The following is a 26160-nucleotide window of genomic DNA, read 5'->3' on the forward strand; positions in this document are numbered from 1 at the left end:
AGACGGCCACCAATTTCTTCCTTTCCTCTCCATGTATGTTGCTCTACCAATCAAAAGGTCGAGCCTATCCCTTCCTCTTGAATCTGAGCTGGCCTTGTGACTTGCTTTGCCCGATAGAATGTAGCTCAAATGATGCTATGCCAATTCCTGGCCTAGCCCTTAAGCAGCTTCTACTTTATTCCTCTTGAAGCCAGCTGTTATGCAAAAGTCTGACTGTCCTGAGACTGCCATGTTGTGAGGGAGTGCAAGCTGCCATGTGGAGCAGCCGTGTGGAAGAGTACCAAAGAGCCAGACACATGAGTAAAGGCTTCTTGGACCTTCCAGTCAAGCTCAGTCTCCAGCTGCGTGCACTTGAGTGAGTGACCCCAGCCAAGGCCACATAAAGCAGAAGAACTTCCCAGCTGAGTCTGGTCAACTGGGAGACCTATGAAAAATAATAAATTGTTGTTTTAAACCGCTAAGTTTTGGGTGGATTGTTTTGTAGTAATGGATAATGAAACAGTGGTGACTCCTTGCTTGTAATGTTGACTTTAAAATTCTATTCTGTATAATTGAAATTTGCTAAGAGAGTAGAACTTAAATGTTTTTACCCCCCCCAAAAAAAGATAAATATGTGAGGTGATGAATGTGCTAGTTAACTAGATGAGGGGAATCCTTTCACAATGTATATGTATATCAAATCATCACGGTGTACACTTTAAATACCTTATTTTATTTGTTAATTGTATGTCAATAAAGCTGAAAAAAAGAAAGCAAAAAAACTCTATTAACATGGTGTATATGTATGTGAATATCATGTTTAAGTATTTATGTATATATGTTTATGTGTTAATACACACACATATACATCAGTTTAAAGTATACAGTGTAGCATAAGTTATGACTAACTATAAAAATGATCAATATCTGCAAATTTTCTGGGTTATATGTTTCTTTTGATTTGTGTCATGACCAAAATCTGATTCTGATTTAAATTCATTTATAACTTTTTCTCAGTGATTTGAACTGAGTAAACAAATTTTTAGCAAATTCCATCAAGAAATGCAAAAGTGATGCCAATTTCAGACTAGAAATTGTAAATCACCATTTGTTATTATAAGTGGGAAATTTCATAAAAATACTTAAGACAAAACAAATGTTCTCTGTGTTCTGAGATTAAAATAAGATGTGAGCTTAGTTGAACATCAGTGGAGGAAAAGGGAAAGGATAAAGTTTAAGATATGCAGCTAAAGATTCCAGCCTTCTAAACCTTTCACCAAGTGATGGCTAGCCTCAAAGATCAGTAAAACATTATTGTTACTCCGCCAAGCTCATGTACCCAAAATCAAATTCAGAAATGAAAATCGAATAACAGCACTTTGTCCATTAATTCTGTTAGCATCAAGCCCTGACATAGCAGGGACCCTCGAGAATTTCTAAGGGAACCCCAAGGTTATTGCTTGCTGGCATCTGAATCTGGTGAAGATTCAGTGAGAAAACAGATGTTACACCAGAGCTTTGCTTCATGAGGAATAACAGATGAGTAGATAGAGGCTTTCAATCTGAGAGCGAAACGCGGGGTGATCAGAATCCCAGTCGCTCCGTAGAAGATGATAAACTAGAGCAGTGGAAGGATGAATTAAGGTGACGTGCTGTGTTTTATCAGTAAAAGTAATGGCAAGAGATGTATTTCTTACAATTATTTAACCAGGAGAAAGCTCCCAAGAATGATGCATTTCGCTTATAAAGCAGTGTGAAGTGGGATAGATCACACTGTCAATTTAATGGCTCAGTTTGCTGCATTTGTATTAGCAGCAAGATTATTCTTTGTATTCACTCAAAATGAATGAAAACACAGGGAACTGATTCTGACTATAAAGCTATTTCTGCTGGAAACCTTTTGTCAGCCTATGCTCTCCTTATTCTTCAGGCTGGCGCAGGTCAGAAAATTGAACAAATGCCTCTGTGTTCGGGAGACTTTGCTGTTATGCCCTATGCATAGGCTTAAACATGTAGGATGTTTTCCTCTAGAAATTAAAACATGATTTCCATTTTGAATGAAGGATATGACGTCTACCAGGTAATAACACTGTAATTCAGTTTAGGGTAATGTGAGTGACAGTTCAGTGTGATATATTCTGTGAAGGAAAGTCTTTAAATTATTTATTCCCTTATAAGTGATGTCATGTGTTTAATTCGTTTACTGTCCATGAGTACCAAAGTAAGAGCACATTCAAGTTCATTCATCACTACCCCATGGCAAATGCACTGCCACGAGGGTCGAATTTACAAAAGTATGTTTGCCTTGCAGAAAATCAAATTGGGATTTTCTTCGTCCTCTAAATAGAACTTTCTCGTTAAACAGACATAAAACAATACTCAAGGGTAAGCGGGAACAGTTTTTTCCTTTTGATGGTAATTTGTATTGATATTCCTACTGATTATTACTATGAAAAACATGTAAACTGTGTTACTGTGTGGTATGTCATGACTGAGAACACCAGGACGCCCCATTGTTGTTAAGAGCTTGACTGCGGAGGTTCAAATCTCGGCTCTGCAGCCCCCTGACTGTGTGACATGGCCACAGTACCTGACTCTCTGTACCTAATTCTCTCATCTTAAAATGGGGATAATTGCAGTATTTACTATATAGATTTTGTTTTATTTATTTATTTACTTTCTTTTAAAGATTTTATTTTTTCTTTTTCTCCCAAAGCCCCCCGGTACATAGTTGTGTATTTCTAGTTGAGGGTCCTTCTAGTTGCGGCACGTGGGATGCTGCCTCAGCGTGACTTGATGAGCGGTGCCATGTCCGTGCCCAGGATTCAAACTGGCAAAACCCTGAGCCCCCGAAGCGGTGTGCGTGAACGTAACCATTTGGCCATGGGGCCAGCCCCCTATATAGACTTTAAAATGAGGATTAAGTAAAATAAGCTAATATAGGTAAACCCCTTAGGAGTTTTAATAAAAAAAAAAAATCTAAATATATTTATATATTTACATAATTTACATAATTATGTAAAATATATTTACAGTATATGTAAAATTGACACACTGTCTCCTTAATCCATATTGGTTATTATTTTAATACTACATACTCTAGGCATTGAGCAGGATGAGGATGCAGAAATGCAAAAATACATCTCCTTGGGGGAATGATTTCTTTAGAATATAAGCTACTTTTTCTTCCTTAAAATGAGGGATCGTTTTCACTTTTAAGACCTTCATAAAGAGATCTCATGATCTGACTTTGGAGCTGCTCCATTCTTACCAGGAAGTTCTTCAGGGTAATTACCCCAGTCTGACTCTATTCTGAGAGATGTGTGTCTATTTGATCACCCTCTTTTCCGCCTTTCAAGAGCACTGGTGAAGTTTAGCATTTTGTACATAAATAATTTGATTTCTTTCTCTACTCTCTTAATAAAATTACTTTCAAAGCCCGTCAGTCAGTGACTTAAAACATCGGATCAAATTCTGGATTTCCATCTTAGTATGAAGAGTAGAAGCATAAAATGTTTTCTCTGCCAAGCAAGAAATGTAACTTTGAACAAGATGAAATGTGGATCTAATGATATCACAACAATGCTGAAGCCCCTTCTGTGAACTCCATTGCCCTGAGGGAGCGTATACAGGCGTGGTCTATGCCCTCCTTTGCTTCCCTCCGCACCTTCTCATCCTCTCCTCCAAAAGCACACATTCAATACACTTCAACCATTACAAGTTTTACTCAACTTCTCTGACAGATTATGTCTTTTCTTTCCTTCTAGTCTATACCCTACTTCACCGTGACTTTACTCACTATTCAGGTAGGTCTGACCTTTTCTCCAAGGCACCGTCTTTGACTCCTAATTTCTAGGGCATATGCCCCTCCCATGTGCTCTCATAGCAGCCCCTATTATGTCAGTCATCATGCTTTTTATAATTGTTTATTTTCTTATCTGTACCCCTCTTGAAGCAAAACATTCTACAGGCAGAGACCATGTTTTACTCATCCATCATTTCATCCCCAACACCCAGCAAGGTACATGTCACATTGTAAGCATTCAAAATTCTGCTGAGTGATTGATCCAATGAATGAATGGCTCTTAGGTTTCCATTTCCACTGCCAGATAAATAAAACATTTTCAGAAAGGTTATCTCCATATTTAAATTATATTTCTCATACTTTGAAAAACATAGGAAAGGGGAAAAAATTTAAAGGAGTTAGGGGCTTGCTCTCAGCCAGCTACAGAGCTAGAGGGGAAATCCCATAATCACTGAACTAAATTTCACTTTTATGTCATTAGCGTAGCTTGGGGAAGCATCATTTTTGGGGGGTTCTATTTGAAGAAATAAAATATACCTGTCTAACAAAATAAGTAGTGAATTTTAAATTAACTATAAATGTTCCAAATGAGAAATTGCCTTGAAACTGAAGATGTATTAAAGATTTAATATAAATGATGGTTATATGTGTAGCTTGTAGTTAAAGAATGAGCTGATGCTCATTATTCTATTTTATCACATCAATTCACTAGCCTTGTGATACATTTTTATTAAGTATTGATTATAGTTTTGAATACTTAATAAATTCAATGAGAAAATTACAATAAAGACAATTTTGTTTCAAAAAATACCTCTAATGCTTCCTAGAAACTTTTTCTGATCGTTTTTAAAGTGATCTAAAACTGAATTTTTTCTTTATCTTAAGTTAACTGCAGTCTAACATGTGACTAAAGTAATAAACACCCACACATAGCCTTGCCTAACATGTGAACAGTTCTCAGCAACTATGAACTTTAAGCAACTCCATCTTGGGCCTGATTTATGGCCTATGTGCTCTTTAACCTCAAGATAAATCTGACAGCCTGTCTTCAGATGAAATATTCATGAAGTTTCATAACATTCATTACCATTTTATGATTCTTTTAGTTGGTATAACAACAATCCTTTCTAGCACTCTATTAAATCAGGAACAACTTCGTAAATCACTAGCCCAAGTACATGAAACCATCACTTGTTAATGTCTTAGCTGGGCTGCAAAACGTGCTCAAGCATAGGGGAAATTCATGCTGCCATTTACATCATCCTCCTTCAACATGCTAATTTGTTTGGGAAAATTCCTGTCTGATCTCTTCCAGCTCTGGGTTTTCTGAACTTGACAACTAAGTGAGAAATCTCTGAAAGCCTTGGATAAAAATATGTTACTCTATGTAAAAAGTGCAAAATAAGTGACACCACAAACCCTTTTCTTCAGGTTTCTAGCAGATCATGTCTCCTGGACAGGCAGGATAGAATTCTGAGGAACAAACTGGGTGGGGGAAAATAGACACCTCTTCCCAAACTCTGGCTCCCTTTACTCTTTGATTGCAGCATAACTTCCCAAAATTTGCTTCTAGAGAATTGGGTAACACTGGTCTTCTATTATTGTACTGGAAATTAACAAGACTACAAGTTGGTAGTTCTATTTATACATCTTGATATGTGTCAATTATTTTTATAAGTCCCTTTGAATAATTTTAAAGAAGTCAAAAGGCATAATTCATGATACAAAGGAACTGTATCTTTTAGGTTTCAAGAACCAAAAGTTTCTTCTGTGTTTTATTGTTTATTGTATCCTAATAAAATATCTAATGTTTATCAGATAAAGATTAAGCCCTGAAATTTAAAATTAAAAACCAGTGATTCACATTATGCTGTTTTAAAAGTTTTCATGTGTTCTTTGGAATTGAGCCTTAGTCATATTCAAAAGGCAGAATAATAAGAACCACTGGGCATATAGTGGATCTTTTAATGGATTTTGTAGTTTCTCATGATTGGGGATGTTATATTTAGGACAAAAGAAAAATTTGAGTCCAGAAATCTGGGTGAATGGTGGTGGTGATAGTGGAAGGAGATTGAGAAATTAAGAAATAATGGAGGTGTCGGACAATTTTTGTCATGATGAGAAGTGTGCTGACAAAGAATCAGCAACCCCTTCATTGCCATTATATCTTTACCATGGGATAGTTCTGTTCAGAAACTAATGGGAAAGCCATTTTAAACCTCTTAATTGCTAACTGTTTTTATATCTATCCCACTCAGAGGGTGCTACATGCAAGCCAGATGGCTGCAAATGTTATTCTGGTTTACAAGCAGGGAGATTTTTGTATCACTGCCAAAGTCATTGTCAAAATGTCCTATATCAAAACAAAACAAAAAATAAAATCCTCTGTTTTCCAAACTTCTGAAAATTCCACAATAGTAGTGAAATACCAAGCTCCCTGTAGGTTTTGGCAGCTAAAAGAAAAAAAATTATCCATCCCTAAGCAGCTTGTTGTCTGAACTAACTGAGTAGTGGGGCAGCCAAAAAAGGAACTGCATCATTGAGAAGCTCATGAATTTTCACACAAGCAGCGTTTGGAATTCAGAACCACTCATAAGGGGCCAAGCCGAATGGGCTTGGCACAGAATGTAGCCACTCAAGAGGATTGTGTAGTGACTAGAGGGGGTTTGGAAAATGCTCACTGTATTCATCCTCAGGCAAAGGGAAGGCAGTGCCCATGTGTGCTTTTGGATCTAGCTAAGATGTCTCCTAGATATTAGATGCATTCATTCAAAGGCAGTTTTACCTTGAATAATATAGGGAAATATCACAATAATGGAGGGATGAATGATTCCAGCCAACACAAGGTGATCCCAGCCAGCAACAGAAATATTACCAATAAATTCACTGTATCTTAGACCCACTTTATCCTAAAAGTGTTTTGAAACAGAAGAATATATAGTGGAAAATGAATTTCTGACAAATAGATGTTAACATACAAATTTCAGGATGATATTCTTATAAATTTGATGATATAGTAAGTTCAATTCTCCTAGATCCTTATTCAGAGTCTAAATATACTCTGATTATCAGAATTGATTTTTAAATTTTTATGTAAAACAATTATCAACTTAAAATGAAGGAGGATTTTCCAGAGGGTGAGTTAAAAGAGAGTTTTGGCTCAAAGCCTTAGGAAAGCAAAGTAGCTTTCTTACCATATCAGCCGATGTTAAGAAGGCAGAATACAATAAGGGCTCATTACTGTTATTAGCATTGCTGCCACGGTAAATGAGTCTCTTATGTATCATATGTTGCTCCCTGAGTGTTGCTCACATACATTCTGCTTCACTTTCTCCCCTCAATTTTAACATATCTATTAGTTGGGAATGTTGGAGGTTGTTGCCAGTTCTCCAGAAGCAGACAGTGAGATGGTATTTGGGGATACAAGATGCTTATTAGAGATCAATTCCTGTGAGGGAAAGAGGTGAAAGCAGGATTGGGCAGAGGGAGAATTTAGATTGTGATACATGCCTAGCAACACCTTGGCCAACCTGCAGAGAGCTTTAGAACGAGAATTGCTCCTTAAAGAGTCCATCATTGAGTCCTTGCTGGGTGCATGCTGCCTCTAGGAAGGGTGTGAGCATAGGGCAGAGAGCCCTTTGAGGCTTAGCAATCCCTGATGGGCTGACACTCACCACAGCTGGTCAACAAGCATTTTAGAAAAGGGGGAATTGGGTGATGCAGCTCTTTATCTATCATGTAGGCCAGTATTTGGAAAATCAGCCAAGGGTCCAGAAACAAGCTGAGGGCATGAGTGTGCACAGTCCAGAGACCCAGAGAGCAAGGAGATTAGAAAGCAAGGGCTGAAAAGCGTTACTAGGAAACCAGAATATGAGTCAGGGACACAGGCCCAGCCACCGCTGCCAGGAACAGCTCCAGATCCAGGAAGGAGTTTGACTAACTGACATGCGCCAAACAACAGGAGAGAATTTTGATACTGTGCCAAAATTCTAGTTCCCACGTCTTTGCAGCTGAGGGTAGCCAACTAGTCAGGGCAAGGGTAGGCCTGTTTTCCTAGATGAAAGCAAGCAAAAAATGCTCTCCGCATTTTCCATTCACTTGCTAACTCAAGTTCACCTGGGACTTGGATATTGATGCTCTTCCATGAATCCTTGGGAAAAAAACCAAAGGTTTATCATTTTGAATTCAGAAAATAAACAGTTTTTGATTATTCGGTGATGATGAATTACAATTACTTTGTTAACAATATGTTTTTTCCTCTTTCCAGGATAATACCTTTATTATCTTTAAGGAAAAATAATACAAACAAATTCACTATTAATTAATTTATTCAACAAATTTAATTGAGTGTCTATTACACGTACGGCACTTTTCTAGGTAGTTGAGTTAAATGGGTGAATAAAACAAAGCTCCCTGCCTTTGCAGACAGTACACAAACTACCTAATAAATAATATGGACAAACAAAAAGTAGATCAGGATTAAAGGAGTTGGAGGTATAGTGGAAATAGGAGAAAAGAAGATTTTGGTCTTTATCAGGTGGTGGAGGCAAGTGTTTTTGAGATGTTGGTATCTTGGAGGCAGTGATGTCTATGGGCAAGTGGTCCCAGCAGAGGGATCAGCTAGTGTGGATGCCCTAGTGCTGCAGCCCGCTGGGTGTGAATATTCAAAGGACAGCAAAGAATCTGCTGTGCCTGGAGTGGAGTGAGGCGTGTGAGGGGTGGCAGATGAGGTCAGCACAGCAAGCAGGATGAGTGTGTGAGGAGATGGAGTACAACCTGGGCTTTCATCCGGACTGAAAGGCAGAGCTGTTGCAGTTTTGAGTGGAGGAGGTTCACCATCTGATGTGTTTTAAAGGTTCACTCTAGCTGCTTTTGGAGAATAAAGTGGAGGGGGCAGGGAAGCAAGGGCAGAAGTCGATGACCAGTTAAGAGGCTGGTCCAGTCATTCAGATAAACAGGAAACTGCCTTCCTTTTTGCTGTAGATTGAAAAAAATGAAAACCCCAAGTAACACCATTGCTACTGCTTTCACCGGACTTAGATCTAACCCTCAAAGTCAGCAAAGGAACTGCACTTTGAAAGAAATTGTCTATTGTTTGGTAACCTTTGTTCTTGCAGGACTAAAAGGTGACGTGAAATAGCAGAGAGCATGTCTTTCTCCTTTATATTGCTCTGTGGCATTTCAGGATCTGAGAAGACTGTTCTGGTATTGAGGTTTACATACTGTCAGGCCCAGATTTCTGGTCAACCTTTCTCAATGCAGCTTATGTCCTCAGAACTGATTTTTGAAGCTGAAATACCCAGTAGGACATGGACCTTTTTTGTCTTTTTTTTTTCTTTCTATAAAAAAAGTGCATCCATGAAAGCCAAATAGTAGTTACCACATTCGTGGAGAAGAAAGAGAAGGATGTGTCGTACTTGGAGCAACAGTCAGGCCAGGGAATGCACTGAGTGTGGAGAAGTTTGATAGAGGTAAAGAAATAAGTTAAAGGACATAAAGCTTCTGGGAGGGAAGACAGAACATGACTCAATCAGTTCAGGAAACATCGAAGTGAAAATCATGCTGTCTTGAAAATTCAAGAGTCCTGCCTGGGGCTTGCTACCCAAAGACAACAGCTTAACACCTTTTAACGCTTGGCATATGGGCATTTCTGAAACTGGATTATGATTCTCAGAATCTTTCTTTCTGTGGAAGTAAAAATTCTTAAAGGTAGTTTTTGATGAAGGCTCTCTGGACACCAGTAGGGCTGAACTTTATCTTGTGCCACCTGTTTAAAAAGAACTCTGTTTGATTGTCAAAGACCTTGTGGATGGCTGCTTAAAATTTTTTATTTTATTTTGTGGGCAAGAGAGTCCTCTGTGTGTGTGTGTTTGCTACCACCTACAAACATAGGTTCTTTATGCACCACACAAGAAAGGCCAAATAAAAACTAGAACGCTAGGATTATGGCAAGGAAAGAATCTTTATTTCGGGTGATATCAGCCAGGAGATGAGAGTGAGCCCTCAAATTTGTCTCGTTTCACCTTGTCTGCCCAAAAGAGGGGAGGTGAGGGGTGTTAAAGGTTTGTGAGGATTGTGGCTGCTTGTAGAGAGGTGGAGGGAGTCAGTGGTCTTTCTGGTCGGAGCTTTCCCACTAGCCTGTGTTCGGCCTTGGGAGGAGGAGGAGATGATAAGGAATCCAGGTGGCTGTCCTTGGCTGTGTCTGTCTCCATGGTGGATAGTGGATTCTGGAGGCAGGGAGCCAGGGAGTAAGCAGGGAAAGAGTGCTTTGGTTTTAACCCCACGTATGCTGGATTCAATGTAGGGGAACTGGTATCATGTTTATTCCTCCTTAGCATAAAATTATCTGAATTCTAATAATTTTATGTTCTTTAAACACGAAATTATTTTCACAGCTCAAAATCTCAGTGTCTGATGGGGAAATGGAGAGTTGAAGACCCTGTCAGCTTGGGGATTCATTTCTTTTCTCTGTTGTCAGATGCCACCTGCCATGTATTTAGTTACTCCACCTGGTTTGTAGAAACCCCGTATCTACCATTGGACACTAGCATAGAGATTGTAGACACTAACTAATACCATAACATCTTCTTGAAATGAGTATGAGTGTTTACCTTCTCCATTGGTTTATAAATCTCATTTAAGCTGCCTTACAATGCAAATTCCTCCCAAGGCCACAGTTATATAAAATGCATGGAACAGAGAGAGTTTGTTGATTGTTTTCTTTATTTCTATTTGAAATTCAAAACAGTGAATGGATGTCTTCAATCACTGCCTATTGGAGAGCCCCCTAAGACTCTGGGGCAAACACTAAGGGTGCTGAAGATTCTAGAGGGAAAGGCCCACTGAGAGGCTGGGAGGTTGAGAAAGCAGTGCTGATGGTAAGTCTATAGAGGGCAGGACTAAATAAACCTTCCATCCCACTTATCCTATCTTTTCCCTTTTTGGCCAGGAATATCTTCAGTTGTGTTATTTAACACACAGACTCTTAAACTAACCACTTTTGAGCTCTTCTTGTGTGATGCAAACTGTAGTAAGTGATACTGAGGACAGAAGAAGGAAATGTAAGACTTGACATTTTCTCTCAAGTAAGTTCCAATCATGTCAGGAGAAAAGACATACCTTCATGAAGTAAATTTGAATAATGAAATATATCAGTGTTTGAGTATGTGGTATAGACAATATGTTCTGCAACAAAGTGGGAGATTTCATAAATGACCCCCCCCCCCCAAATGGGCCATCATATGCAGGGCTTAACAGAAAGATGTTGGTCTAACTGCTACTTAATGTCAAATATAAATTACAGCAAATAAGATATTCACTCAACATGTTTTCATGGAAACAGCAGTCTCTGATGAGATATCATTATAAGAATTTTTTGAAGTTGAAATGCAGGAATGCAATGATAGAAACTATTTTTTTGTGACTCATTTAAAGTGCTAAAATTAGAACAATGAGTTCCAGGTAAGTTTTATTTGGACTGCACAGTTTTAGACTTCATAGTCTTTGAACATAATAAGCAAGTTGGTAAAGACATTTTAACTATTGATGGATTTCATATAAAAAGCCAGATTTCTAGCTTCTCTTGAAACATCTGAAGATCTAGCTTCTCCAGGTCAGTGTTCTCAGGCAACCATCTACCAGAGCTGAGTGGCAGATGGTCTTTCCAGTTTTCCACAGCCCCATGGCTCCTCATTGTTCTTTATTTTTTCTCCCAGCATGTTTTAATAGTTTGTGTTTATTACCTACCTAGCTCCTTGTTGGCGTTTGAATTTGGGATTCCTTGATGAAGTCCAACTTCCACCAAATGCAATCATGCCTTTTGCAACATTCTTCCTACTTGAATCCATCGCATGGAAGTTCACTTCTTCTCTAGGCAACCCATTCCAGTATTGGACTCCCCTTGATTTACTACTGGAATGTGCTTTCCCTAAATTGAGCCTTAGTCTGTATTCTTCTAACTTCTATAATTTTCCCCTAGTTTTATCCTGCAAAGAAAAAATGTCTTTTCTTCCTCCTTCATATGATACACCTTCAAATACATATAGCTATCAGACAATGCCAAGGAACCCCATTTCAAGAAAACTCCTTGTTTTCCACCCTGACCTTGGACATCCCTTGTGCTCTACTTTTTTTTTTAATTCTGTGGATTTTTTTCAATTAAATTTTCTACTTTGAGTTGATTGTAGATTCACATAGAATTGTCAGAAATAATACAGATGACCCCATGTGCCCATTGCCCAGTTTCCCGCAATGATAATATCTTGTAAAACTATAGTACAATATCAAAACCAGGATATTGCTATTGATATTGTCAAGATACAGACCATTTCCAACACTACAAGGATCCCTCTTGTTGTCCTTTTATAGTCACATCTACACCCACTTCCACCCCCTCCTTGTCAAGCTCTGATATGTTTTCCATTTCTATAATTTTGTGATTTCAAGAATGTTATATAAATGGAATTGTACGTTATATAACCTTTAGGACTGGTATTTTTCACTCAGCACAATTCTCTGGAGATTCATCTAGGGATGTGTTAATATTTCCTTCCTTGTGATTGCTGAGAAGTGTTTTATGGTATGGATGTGCCAGTGTGTTTAAGTATTCGCCTGTTGAAGGACTTCTGGGTTATTTCCAGTTTTTGAGTGTCATCAATAAAGTTGTTATAAACATTCACATACAGGTTTGTCTGTAAACATAACTTTATTTCTCTGGGATAAATGCCCAGGAGTGCAATTGCTGGGTACTATGGTAGAAGAATATTTAGCTTTTTAAGAAACTGCCAAACTCTTTACCAGTGTGGCTGTACCATTTTATATTCTTTCAGCAATGTATGAATGATTCAGGTTTTCCATGTCCTCACCAGTATTCGGTGTTGCCAATATTTTTTATATTAGTCATTTTGGTATGTGTGTAGTGGTATCATATTGTTGTTTTAATTTGCATTTCTCTAATGGCTAATAATGTTGAATATCTTTCATGTGTTGTTGACATCTGTATATTTTCTTTGGTGAAATGTTTATGTCTTTTATGTATTTTATAACTGGATTGTTTGCCTTTTTACGCTTGAATTTTGAGTTTTTTTAATATATTCTAGATACTAGTCCTTTGTGAGATATGTGGTTTGCAAATATTTTCTCCCACTCTGTAGCTTGTCTTTTCATCTTCTTATCAGGGCCTTTTGCAGAGCAAAATGTTTAAAATTTGGTGAAATCTAATTTATCAGTTTTCCTCTTATAGATCATGCTTTCGGTGTCAAGTCTAAGACGTTTTACCTAGCCCTAGATCCTGAAGATATTCTCCTAGGTTTTTTCTGGAGTTTTATAGTTTTACATTTTGTATTTAAATTCGTGATCCATTTTGAGTTAATTTGTTGTATAAGGCGTGAGACTTAGGCCAAGCTTCATTTTCTTTTTTTTTCTTACTCTTTTTTTCTTTTTTTGCCAATGGATATTCATGTCTCTAGCACCATTTGTTGAAAAGGCCATCCTTACTCTAATGATTTGCTTCTTTGCCAAAAATCAGTTGGGCATATTTGTGTGCTTTTCTCCCCCCTGGTTTTTCTCTTGTGTTTTATGGATCTTATGTCTATCCTTCCACCAGTACCACATAGTCTTGATTACTATAGTTATAAGTCCGTCTTGAAATTGGGTAGACTAGTTCCTCCCACCTTATTCTTCTTTCACAAATTATTTTAGCTAATCTAGTTCTGTTGTCATTCTGTATAAATTTTAGAATAATCTTGTCAGTGTCTACAAAAAAGCCTTCTTGGGATTTTGACAGATGTTGTGTTAAACTTGTATATCAATCTGGGGAGAATTGATATCTTTACTCTCCCAACACATAAACATGGTGTGGTTTTCCATGTGTTTAGGTCTTCTTTGATCACTTTTATCAGTGTTGTGTAGTTAGACCATACATGTTCTGTATGTTTTGTTAAATTTATACCTAAGTATTTTATTTTATTTTTTTACCAATTGTATTTTAAATTTTGGTATCCAACTCTTCATTGTTAGTTTATAAAAATTCAGTTGATTTTTGTATGTTTATCTTATATCCTGCAATCTTGCTGAACTCACTTAGTTGTAGTTCTTTTGTAGATTCCTTGGGATTTTCTATGTAGTCTATCAGGTCATCTACAAATAGGGACAGTTTTATTTCTTCCTTTCTGATCTAGGTGCCTTTTATTTCCTTTGCGTACCTTATTGCACTGGCTAAAACTTCCAGCACTATGCTGAATAAGAGTTGTGAGATCGTTCCTTAGCTTGTTCCCAATCTTGGCAGGAGTGCATTCAGTTTTTCACAATTAAGTATGATGTTAACTAGGTGTTTTGTAGAACTTTATCAAGTTGAAGAAGTTCCTCTCTATTCCTGTTTTTCTGAGAGTTTTTATAATGCATGTGTTGAATTTTATCAAATGCTTTTTATGCATCAATTGATAAGAGCATGTGCTTTTTATTCTTTAGCCTGTTAAAATGGTGGATTACATTGATCTTTGAAGACTGAACCACCCTTGCACCCCTAGAATAAACCCCACTTGGTCATGGTGTATAATTATTTTTATATGTTGCTGAATTCTATTTGCTAAAATTTTGCTAAGGATTTTTATGTCTACATTTTCGAGGCATATTGGTCTGTAGTTTTCTTTTCTCTTCTTTCTTTCTTTCTTTCTTTTCTTTTGTACTGTCTTTTTCTGGCTTTGGTATTAGCTTATAAAATAGGTTGGGAAGGATGTCTTCGTGTTATATTTCCTGGAAAAGATATTGTACAATTCATGTTAATTTTTCTTTAAATGTGTGGCAGAAATCTCCTGTGAAGCCATGTGGACCTGGAAATTTCCTTTTTTTGAGTTTTAAGATTACAAATTCAGTTTCCTTAATATTATAAGACTATTTAAATGATCTGTTTCATATTATTATATGGTTTTTAGTAGTTTGCATTTTTCAAGAAATTGGTCCATGTCATCTAAATTGTCAAATTTCTGTATTGAGTTGTTTGCAGTATACCCTTTAATCACTTTGATATCCGAAGAGCCTGTAGTGACATCTCCTGTTTCATTCTTGATGTTGGTAATTTGTGTCTTGTCTTCTTTTTCTTTCTCAGTCTTGCTAGGGGTTTGGATATTGTCATATTATATTATGAGACTCTGGATCTTATTTAAACCTGTTTTACGTGGCTTTCTCTGACATTGCTCTGGCATGGGAAAGTAGAAGGCTGCGGATAGGTGGAAGTAGAGGTCCAAGTTCTCCATTTTGTCTGCACTGACACCCGAGGGGAGTGTCCCTTACTACTGTTGGGTGGGGGTGGGAATTCTAATTCCCCAGGTGGCCTCCACTGGCACTGCATTGAGGCGTTGCCTTGATAACACTGGGCACTGGTAAACATCCTGACTCTCCACTAGGCCTCTGCAGACACCACCCCAGTAGGGGTGTGGCACGGTACCTCATTACTTCCAGGTGGAGGTCTAAGTTCTGGCTTCCCATTCAGTCTCTACCTACACTGTGGGAAGGTTACCTGCTGGTGAAGATGAAAGTCCAGTTCTCTATTTAGCCTTCTCTGACACCATCTTGTAGGGGCTTGGGGACACCTCCTTACAACCTCATGAAGGTGTAAGTCTAAACTCCCCACTCAGCCTTTGCCTCTGTGATTGTCAGGATGAGACCATAGTTTTTTCTATGGTGTTTGTCTGGAGTAGATCACTTATTATTTAAAAGTTTTTTATCTTGCTAGACTGGCCTTTTCCTGATTATTTGGCTAGACAGAGAAGGCTTTGTTGGGACTTTTTTTGTAAATGTGCCCATTGGCATTTCCAGGTTGTCAGCTTCTTTAGCTCCAAGTCAGGGATATATGAGACAAAGAGAAAACTCAGGGAACTCACTGCCATGTCATTCCTTGGAGCCTGAGGGCCCTAGCTGGTCAGCCTTCTTCTCCCCAACTTCCAGAGGCTTTTTGTTTTTATACATATTGTCCAGGGTTATTAGTTGTATTTAGCAAGAGGGAAGAGGAAAAAGTATGTCTACTTCGTGTTCTTGGAAGCAGAAATCTGTGCTCTACTTTTGATGGCTAAAATGTGATGCATTACCTAATCCTCATCTATGCCTTAAAGAAGACTCAGAAGTCCACAGCAGATGGAACACATGAATTTGGCCTTAGCAACTGCTTGTCTTCTCTTCCTAACACTTGGAGTCAAGTTACCGTAGAAGTTTAGTCCAGAGCTTTCCTGTTCTGGACACATATCCTGTGTCTTTAAATCACCAGTCCTCTTGGTGTTGCTCTTGCTGCTCAAGATCTGAAATTGTAGGCAGTAATGTTTTATTAGTCCGCTATAATTGGCCTTTACTTCTAGAGTTATTATTGTAAAAAAGTTTTTAAAATGTGGTTAATGTTAAATGAACAATATTTTTTAAATATTGCAACAGGAAAAATGGAAGTGGGGGCTTATACTAATAGTTACTTGGAAGAAAGCTAGGATATAAATTCCAGAATGATGATAAACTTTGTAAAACTTTTCATACTGTGTACAGAACAATGATGTGTACAATTTGCAAACCACCAAATACTCTGCACTATTGGCTAAATATTAGTTGGTAGTGTTTCCATCCACAGAAACATTTCTTAACTAAAATAGCAGTAAATTCAGCTTCACAAAATTTGAAAATAAAAAAAAATCAAATTTCTACAAATTTCTTTAATTCCATTTAAAGAAAGAAGATCAACTCAAGATGATTCTAGTGATTAATTATGCACAAAAATGTTAGGTTTTCTCCCCCCTTGACTTTAACTCGTCATTTCAGGATGCACAAGGAAAGATTGCTGAGGAAGGAATCTTGCAATAAAGAGAATACGGAAGCAAAGGAGAACCAATTAAAGTAGGTAAATTATTAGGAAATGTAATCAATCCTCAATTATCTGGGGACTTACCAGTTTGTGTGTGTATTTTTTCATCTGTTAGGGAATTGTAGAAAAAGAGAGTAAAACGGAAGTTTAATCACTGATTAAAGCCAGCCTGAAACCTAATTGCCTCACTGTGTATGGTGCTTTTCACTTAATAAAGCCTGTGGAATTGTAGATAAAGGAAAGATAGATCATCGCAAAGTAAAATCAGAAAGTGAATTTAAAATGCCTCCGGTGGAAAGCACATTACTAAGGATTTCACAGAAAATAGAAAATAATTTGTAGATTCTAAGCAAAAACAATAGATAAAGAGGTGTTTGTATAATGAATGAAAAACAAGTGCCTATGACATTTTCATATAGCTTTATGAGTTACTTTATATGGTGTTATACATACATGGTTTGATAACTGAATATTAGAAATACACCCAGAGGGCATCCTTATAAGATACTAGAAAATTTTTGTTTTTAATTAGTAATTGATATTTTATGACTCTAACAAAACTCAATTTAAAATAGATTGCATTAAACTCTAAGATTTTTTCTTTTTTTTTCTTGACTCACAATAGAAATCCTACTGTCAGGATACCATGTAAGTACTTTTGAAAATAGTGGCCTGAATTCTGTGTTCATTATTTCTACATGTTATCCAGAGACCTGTCCGTTTGTAAATGTGCCTGTTGAAGCTAAGTGTAGTTAATGTTATTCAAACAGCCTTTGTTGAGTTCAAAAACCAAATCAAAAGCATTGTTAAACGTTTGTTTTCGAATTACAGTAATCTAAAAATGAAATTGTTTTATTTGCATTAAAAATGGGAGAAAAATTGACCAAGCAGATGGTTTTGGGAATCCTTGTTATTTTTTTGTATTTTGACAGGCCCCATACGCCACCATAAAAATTTTCGCTTTTTCTCATTTGAACTTTAGATTTATAGGCTAATGCCTGTATTTTATTGTGTTCCTGTTGTCCTTTTTGTAGGTGGAAGTAGACATACACTTTGGTGGGTTTTTCGCTATCAAAGTTTTCCTTCTTTAAAATTGTCTTTGCGGGGGCCGGCCCGGTGGCGCAGCGGTTAAGTTCGCACGTTCCGCTTCTCGGCGGCCCGGGGTTCGCTGGTTCGGATCCTGGGTGCGGACATGGCACTGCTTGGCAGCCATGCTGTGGTAGGCGTCCCGCGTATAAACTAGAGGAAGATGGGCGCGGATGTTGGCTCAGAGCCAGGCTTCCTCAGCAAAAAGAGGAGGACTGGCAGTAGTTAGCTGAGGGCTAATCTTCCTCCAAAAACAAACAAAAAAACAATAAACAACAACAAAAATTGTCTTTGGGTTGGGCCCATCTTGTAGCTAGTGGGCTTTGATGTGAACACTCAACCTGGGGCCTAACAACCCATTGCTTGGGTAACTGGGAACTGAGCTCATCTGATGATAGTAAGTACTTAACAGCCTGAGGTGAGAGCTGGACAATGTGACCACCCCAGTTGTGTGCAAGCCTGGGAAGCCGGTGAGAGGGAGAGCAGAGACATGGGGGATCTCTGAGAGACAGCGAGACGTGCCTTACTTCCTGCCTTCTAGTTCCATTTCTGAGATCCTTGTGGTCTGGTTGTTCTTCATTTCCTCTCTTTGAATGCCCATCAAATTAGCATGTTTACTTTCATGTTAAGCTCTGTTTTCATTAAGCTAGATTTAGAGGATTTCTATTCCTTGCAATCAAACATCCCCTTACTAAAACATAGGTTTTTACATATTTCCCTGAATACTCTCCCTGATGTATCTATTTCTTTTATTTAACCTACAGCTCTTACTTAATCACATTGGATGTCATTGTTTTTCATTAATTTATACCAAATGAAGATTACTGCAACTCTGACTCTGATTGTTTTCTTTACCATTTCACATTTATCTTTTGGAGTTTTATACCATATTTTGTAACAATTTCTAATTTCTATAAGATTCTCTTAAATAATTTTTCTCTATAAATACTATAAAACAATAAGAAGCTTGCAGGGATTTTCAGATTCTGAAGCTTTTAAGTGTCACAGTTTATAATTTTGAGATCTCATTCAGTAGACTTTTTAGTGTTGCTGACATTTTATTATATGAGCCAACACCAATGCCATCAATACAATCATCAGTAAGAGCTGTCTGTTTAACATTGTATAGTTAGATAATTAATGGGTTTTTCCCTCCTCTTTATCAGATTTAGTGGAGGTAGAGACAGCTGTTTTCTACCTACCCATTTTACCTTCCAAATTAAAGGTATATAGGGTTAAGCATGTAATATTTTATTTTACACAACATAAAACATTGTCATATTCCCTAAGACTAAACCCAAGTGGCGTATTGAATCATTACTGTTAAGGTATAAGCACAATTATTTTTGTTCTTTAAACATTTACAGTAAGAAATGGATTATTTTGAAAGGTCAGCATTCTTTGTAAATGGGACATGAACAATAACTCAACTCCTTCCCTAAAGATTACGTTTTAACTATGTGAATTTATCCCTTACTTAGAACTAGGTCAGCAGTTCCACACCGAAATGGTAGTACTCAAGAGAGTGGTGAAACTTTTTCAACTTGGGTTGAATCTAAATTAAACCCAGACTTCACAGAGACTGTCTTCTTGAAAGACAATAAGGCCAGGGAAATAACCAAAAAAATCATTTTTTATGTAGTTTCATAAAAGATTTGCATTGATGAAAAATTAGTAAAATCTGTAGGAAAGAATTTTGCTGGGGGCTGCATAGTGTTTATAGTTGGAGGAATGGTTTTGGAAGTCTGTGAATGTAAGAAGGTTGCATAGATTAGTGGTTGAGAGCACAGAACTGCATGTCAGAGGGCTGTGGAATTAAATAATGAGTTTCCTGTCTCACTGTGTGACCTTGGGTAAATGACTTAGCATCTTAACTCCGATTTTCTTGTCTCTGAAATGGAGATAATAATATTGCTTCCCTTCTAGGGTTATAAGAATTAAATGAGATAAGTATAGGACTTAGTAAAGTTTCTAACACATACGAAGCTCTTAGTACTGTCAGCTATTGCTATTATTATTATTATTAGGAAATAGTGTGTAACAGTGTGATTGGTATCATGAAGGCTTTGAGGACCAAAAGTTAAGTTCGTGAACTATATTACATCATATTTCTTGAACAACTCTGCTGTGATTCTTTTTGTACACACAGCTTCGGATATAAGCCAAGTTTCATCATTTTCTTCAAATTTGGATCTTGCCAATAGCTATGAGATTCTAGAGTGATCACTAAAGATAATATTATATTTTAATGTTTCTCAATTATGATTTTTCCCCTTTTTTGGAAATCTAAGTTTGATGGCTATAGTTAAATTAAGTCAAATTAAAGTAATGATGAGGTTAGATAAATTCCCAACTAATATATTGAGATACTGAGCTATTTATACCCTTTTATCTCCATCCCCCAAATTCCACTGTACAGGTCACTTTCTGTTTCATGCAAATTACTCACATATAGAGTTTCTCTCTCTCTCTCACTCTCTCTCTTTTTCTGTCTCCTTGTCTCTGTCCCTCACTCTGTTTGTGAGTCAGGAATAATTGTGGATGGGGGGGTGGGCATAGAGCATCTTTGTTGGCTTCCCACTTCTAATCTTAATTTGGATTCAGCCAGGACATGCCTCTATATAAGTAAGGCATGTTCTTTTTCAAGTTTGGTTTTGTGTTAATGATTTATTAGCCATGGTCATTGAAAAGAAACTTTCAATGTGGTTGGATGTGTGTTTCTGGGAGGATGGGGTGAGGGGGACAAAGAGAGAGAGAGAAACTGTATTGCTTTCGCTATTGGAAGTTTTTGGCGCTTCTGTTCCTGCTCTTGTCCCTCTCTCCATTGGAGGAAAAGTGGAATCTCTCATTTGTGGTGTACCCTCTCTCCTTATGCTCTTTATTTCAGTCTTCCATATTTACTGTCCATTGAAACCTCGGTTATTTTTCACCTTGTTAGTTTGAGTTCGCTGACATCATTCTTGTGCTCTAGAAATGTTTTCAGATCCTCCCTATCTCAGAAAAATCTTCTACAGACTTTATTGCTCTCTCAGGTTGGTCTCCTGTCTTCTCCTCCGTCTACTGTTTAGCTTCTTAGGATGCTCTTTGCTCTTTTATCACCATCTAGTCTTGATTTTTACTTTTGTTCTTTTTGTTGTTGTTCTTGGTAATTCGGACGCTGAACTTGTTCTTTTAAAAAGCAATTTATGGCCTCTTGCTCACCTTTTCGCTTTGTGTTCTCCTCTGACCAGTGATAGGGGTAGAAAGTAAATGACCTCCATAGAGGAGTGTAATGTAACTTCAATCTGAACATTTTGTCCTATACCCTGTGTACAAAAGAAAGGGCTCCTTTTAAGTGGGATTGTTGGGAGGGCGATGAAGGGAGTGCCTTGACTTTTATAAGATATAACTTTTATATTCTTGACAGTTTTAAAAATAACTAGCACATGGCTATTATTTGTTTTTTCCTTAAAATAATAAATTAACATTTAAAAATGAAAAAGAAATGGTTGACATCCCTATTGCTGACTTGTCAAAATTCTCTAGTTTTTCCCAGCCTACTTACAGGTAAGTGCACTGGGGACATGGACTGCCACTTCGTGGCTGCGGACATGAGACGCTCCTGTATCAGTCAGACTTCCATCAGGGAAGTAGATGTACTCTGAGTACTGTGGAGTAGGGGTTTAAGATAAGAATGAGACCTCACACAATTGTGGGAGAAGCTGGAGAACAGACACACTAACCAGCCTCCCGCCCGATGCACTGGCATGGGTGGACAAGCTAGCTTGCCAGGGAAATTTGTGAAGCTACACATGCACAGCTGCTGGAGTAGGACTGCAAGGGAGAACTGGTGGAGAAGTCCATGGATGGTTACTGTTTCTGTATCTGATGATGATTAGGGGTTCTTGTCTATTAGCAGAGTTAGCAGTTGGGAAGTAGAGCTGAATGCGGAGTGGGAGAGAATGACGACCACTGGTACATCTGCATCTGTCTCTCAACATCAAGACGATTAAAGACAAGACCTTTGTGTTTCTCATTGCCTTTAACAAGGATGACCTTCAAAGGATAATGGCTGCTGTTTCACTTTTGTTTTCCAAATCGCATTGATTTCTCTTTGGACCACCTCTAACTGAGAATGATATAGGGTAAGAGGATTCGGGGAAACATGGTTCCAGATTAGCCAAGTTGATAAGGTACAAAACAACTACAGGCCAGCTCTTGTCAGCTTGGCATCCATTCATACTGCTTTTAATAATATTTATATCTAATAGCTAAATCATGATTCCACCTAACATGATGCATCTACATGCAACTGAAAGCAATCTAACATTGTATCCTCTCCCCAAAGAGGACACAAAGTCCCATAGTCATTTCGTCTATCTTTGGATGATGTGCATTCCTTTTCTGGCTGAGTCACACTCCCTTGTTGATATCTTCTAACATATATTGACACATTAGGTTAATCACTATTAACCCATATTATATTAGAGGGTAGGGAAATAGGAGAGGGGAGAATAATAAAGAAAAAAATTGATTAATACATCTATCAGTCAATCTAGACATATGGATATACATATACAAATATATTCATATGAAACTAAGGAGGAATTACTCATAACTACTATAGTCTTAAGTTTGTAAATTGTTACATGGTTGTAATTGGTATTTATAACTTTCTTCTTCTAATACCCATTCCATATTCCCTTTCTCTCAGCAAGCAACTTAGCTGATCATAGCTTCTTGACTGATGGGGTATAGCAAACCTGAATTCCTGAAAGGTCTGTGTCATTAGTAGTTTTGACTATTTTGAATTTCTGTAATGTTCCATTAACTTTTTATTGTAAGAACATGTGAATCCTAGGAGGTGCCCTATAGGATCTTCTGTGTTATAGACATCTGCCTGTCTAACCTGTTGTGCAGAAGCAACACAATTGTGTCAGTTTTCTATTGTTGCATACCAAGTTACCATAAATTTAGCAAGTTAAAACAATACATATTTACTATCTCACAGTTTCTGTGTGTCAGGAGTTTAGGTATGGGCTAGCTGGGTCCTCTGCTCAGGGTCTCATCATGTTGAAACCAAGTTGGTAGCTGGGGCTGTGATCTCATCTGATACTCAGAGTTCTCTTCGACGTTCATTCAGGCTGTGGAATAATTCAGTTCCTTGTGGTTTAGGACTGTGGTCCCATTTCCTTTCTGTGTGTTGGCTGGAGATGAGAGAGAGTCACTTTCAGCTCCTGGAAGCTACTCTTAGGTCCTACACATGTGGCCTTCTTATCTCACAACATGACAGCTTGTTTCTTCAGATCCAGCAGGAGAACCTTACTCTAGTCTCCTGCAACTGAGTCTATATAATGTAACCTACTCAAGGAGTGCCTGTCTGATCATCAGAGGTCTTGTCCACCTTCAAGGTGAGGGAATTATACTGGAGTGTACACCAGGGGATGGGAATTTTGGAAACTATCTTAGAATTCTGCCAACCACACAATTTTCTCTTGATAGTCAGAATCATTCCATCTGCTATACAATTAGTTCCTTCTTTGACTGCTGATTCACTGTCATGAGGGGTGGCCAGATGGCAGTTTTAACGTCAGTATTTTGGAAGTGGTGTTGTGTCTCCCATTGAAAGCATTCATTTCTTTACAACAAAGATCTCTAAACTAGCAGATCTCAAATTTGTGGAGACAGGAAGAAAAATTTTGTTAGTGGATCATTAGGAGTAATAGGGAGAGGAGCTTCTCCATCTTCCATTCCTTGTTTCTCCAACCAATGAAACTTGGCTTTGGGGGGAAAGGCCAGTATCATATATTGGGCCTTGCTTTGGAGCAAATACTAAATGCTGAAGGACATTACCTCAACCCTACAAAGTGTGACCATCCAGTTGGCACTGTATCAGAGTCTTTAAAAGATCATTTCATTGCTTCCAGGAAACATGATAAGATCAGTGAATTCAGTGAGCCAAAGGCCATTGCTGTTCTTCACTAACTATAAAATAAGTTCCTTGAACAGAAGTAATGCTGTGTGGAATATCATGCTGATAAATAAGGCATTCTGTAAGTCCACAGATGGTAGTTTTGACTGAAGCCTTGTGGGCAAAGATGGCAAATTTGTATCCAGAAAAATATGTCTTCTCAAGTGAGTCAAAGTTGCTGCCCCTTCCATGACGGAAATGGTTTAAAGTAATCAACTTTCCATTAGCTGGCTAGTTCCCCTGGGGAATCATATATCATGTTGGAGCTCAGCGTTAATCTCTGTTATTCTCAGGTTGAGTACTCAGCAGTGGCTATTGATAGAGTGGCCTTTGTAAGTGGAAGTCTGTGTTGCTCAGCTTGTGAGTGACTTTCATCTTTGCTACCATAACCATTGTGTTCATGGGCCAGTGGGGCAAAGTCAGGAGTGGCTGGGGAAAGAGGCTGACTGGCATCTATAGAATGAATAATCTTGTCCACCTGGTTATTAAAACCTCCTCTGCTGGAGTTGCTCTTTGTGGTCATTGACATAGGACACAAATATCTTCGCATTCTGTGCTCGTTTTCAGAGGTCTGTCCACGTGTTTTTTCCCCAGAACTCCTTTTCACCAAATCCAATCATCTTCCTTCCAAGTTCCTGATTATCTAGCAAACAAACTGTGAGCCCTTGCCTAAGAATCGGCAAAGATCCATACCCCTGGTCATCTCTCATTGTAGGCAAGATAAAAAAGCAAGGGCACTGCTCAAAGTTGTACCCCCTGGGGAGATTTTCCTTCACCATTGTCCTCAGGGCCACTCCTGAGTGGGGCTGTGGTGGAATAGCTCTCCACTTTCAGGTAGTGCCAGTGTACTGTGCAGAAACATCTGTAAACCAGTCACCAAATTTTCCTTTCTCATCAGTCAACTGTTTGTAGAGACTCCCATATGTCTAGGCTGATAAAGTGAGAGCAATGTAGCAGGAGTTGGAATCATAGGAATCTGAGCTACTTGCTCATGCATCTTACTTGTGCTTTCAGCAATTGCTCAAGCCTGATCTTGTGTATATCTCTTCCAGTTAATAATAGAGTACCTCTGTTCGCTTCTGATTGTATGACTTGGTGGGTCAATCAACAATCAGTTCTTAATAGTCAATTTAGTTTTCAAAATAATTTGGCAGCTTATTGTTAAGCATCTGTTCTCTGCTAGGACCCAATAAAAGCCAGAAGCTATTTCTCAAAAAAAAAAAAAGAGTAGGTATCTGCAAAGGATGGCATAGCTTAGCTCCAAAAACATAAAGTTGTGCACTGTTTTTCACCTTTATTGGCTTTACAGTGGCTCCATACAGCATTCCTACTGACACAAATAGTTCGAGCACCTTTGGATCTGCTGTGTTATGTGGCCTAAGTGACAGAATAGCTTACATGGTAGCCTGGTTTATTTGCACATCCTTCCCTTGTTTGGGCCCTGCTCAAAGTTGGCAGCCTTTTGGATTACTCAGTAATTTGTAGCATGCCCAAGTGATGTATATGTTCCCTTCAAATTCAAAGAGGCCCACTAGGCATAGGCCCTCTCTCAGTATTAGGAAGGTCCAAATTCAGCAGCTTAACCTTCACCTTAGAAGGGATATAATGACATGCTCCTGATGACTAGAATTCTAGAAATTTTTCTGAATGTTTTTGTATATACGTAGCTTACCAAATAGTCTAAGGTAGTTGCTACTTCCTTCTTGCGAGATCTAATCAGCATGGTATCATCAGTGTGGACCATGATGACATCTTGTGGAATGGAGAGATGACCAAGGAAGTTCCTTGTGTAATAGGTTATGACATAGGACTGCAGAGTTGATATAGCTCTGAAGTAGATTTGTGGTGGCGTATTGCTATCTCTACTAGGTGAAAGCATTCACATGATCAGTAGTTGCATACCAGGAACCAGGGACCATGTTGATTTACTTTAGTAAAGAAATCACATCTGGAACTGCTGCTGTAATAGGAGGTGCCACAAGTTTAAGTTTACAATAATCTACTGTCATTCTCCAAGATCCATCTGTTCTCTGCACAGGAAAAATAGGCAAGTTTAATAGAAATGTGGAAGGAATCACCACTTTTGTATCTTTCAGGGCCTTGATGTTGGCACTTATACCTGCAATCCCTCTAGGAATGAAACGTTGCCTTTACTTTTTATTATTTTGTTGGGGAGAAGTGCTTCTAGAAGTTTCCAGTTGGCCTTCCTCACCATACTAGCCCTTACTTCATGAGTCAAGGAACCAATGTAGAGATTCTGCCAGTTATTTATCGTGTCTCTTCCAATAATGCATTTCAGAAGAGGGAAAAGAATCATCAGTTGATTTTAGGGATGTGCTGGGATTAGCATGAGATAGACCCAAGTCAAAACTTCATTAATTGCCTGACTTCCATAAACCTGTACTGTGACTGGCTGGTGGTCCACAGTGGTGTTTTGGTTCTCCAGCAATTATCTCATTTCAGAGCCAGTGTCCAATAATTCCCTCAAAGTCAGTGATTTTC

The 26160-nt window shown here is 38.1% G+C and overlaps 1 long non-coding RNA gene across 2 annotated transcripts in view; it reads left to right on the top strand.

Moving 5' to 3' along the window:
- The window catches only part of LOC139076824 (uncharacterized), a 351089-nt gene that overhangs the window by 160851 nt on the left and 164078 nt on the right, over positions 1–26160 (top strand). The window contains exons 5-6 of one of the 2 annotated variants that reach the window (XR_011528813.1): positions 16580–16654; positions 17248–17270. The exons of the other annotated variant lie outside the window; for it this stretch is intronic. This is a non-coding gene — a long non-coding RNA (uncharacterized lncRNA). The remainder of the gene's footprint in view (positions 1–16579; positions 16655–17247; positions 17271–26160) is intronic. 2 annotated transcript variants of the gene reach the window in all.

This window comes from Equus przewalskii, chromosome 17 (assembly GCF_037783145.1).
Source record: "Equus przewalskii isolate Varuska chromosome 17, EquPr2, whole genome shotgun sequence".
NCBI classification, from domain to species: domain Eukaryota; kingdom Metazoa; phylum Chordata; class Mammalia; order Perissodactyla; family Equidae; genus Equus; species Equus przewalskii.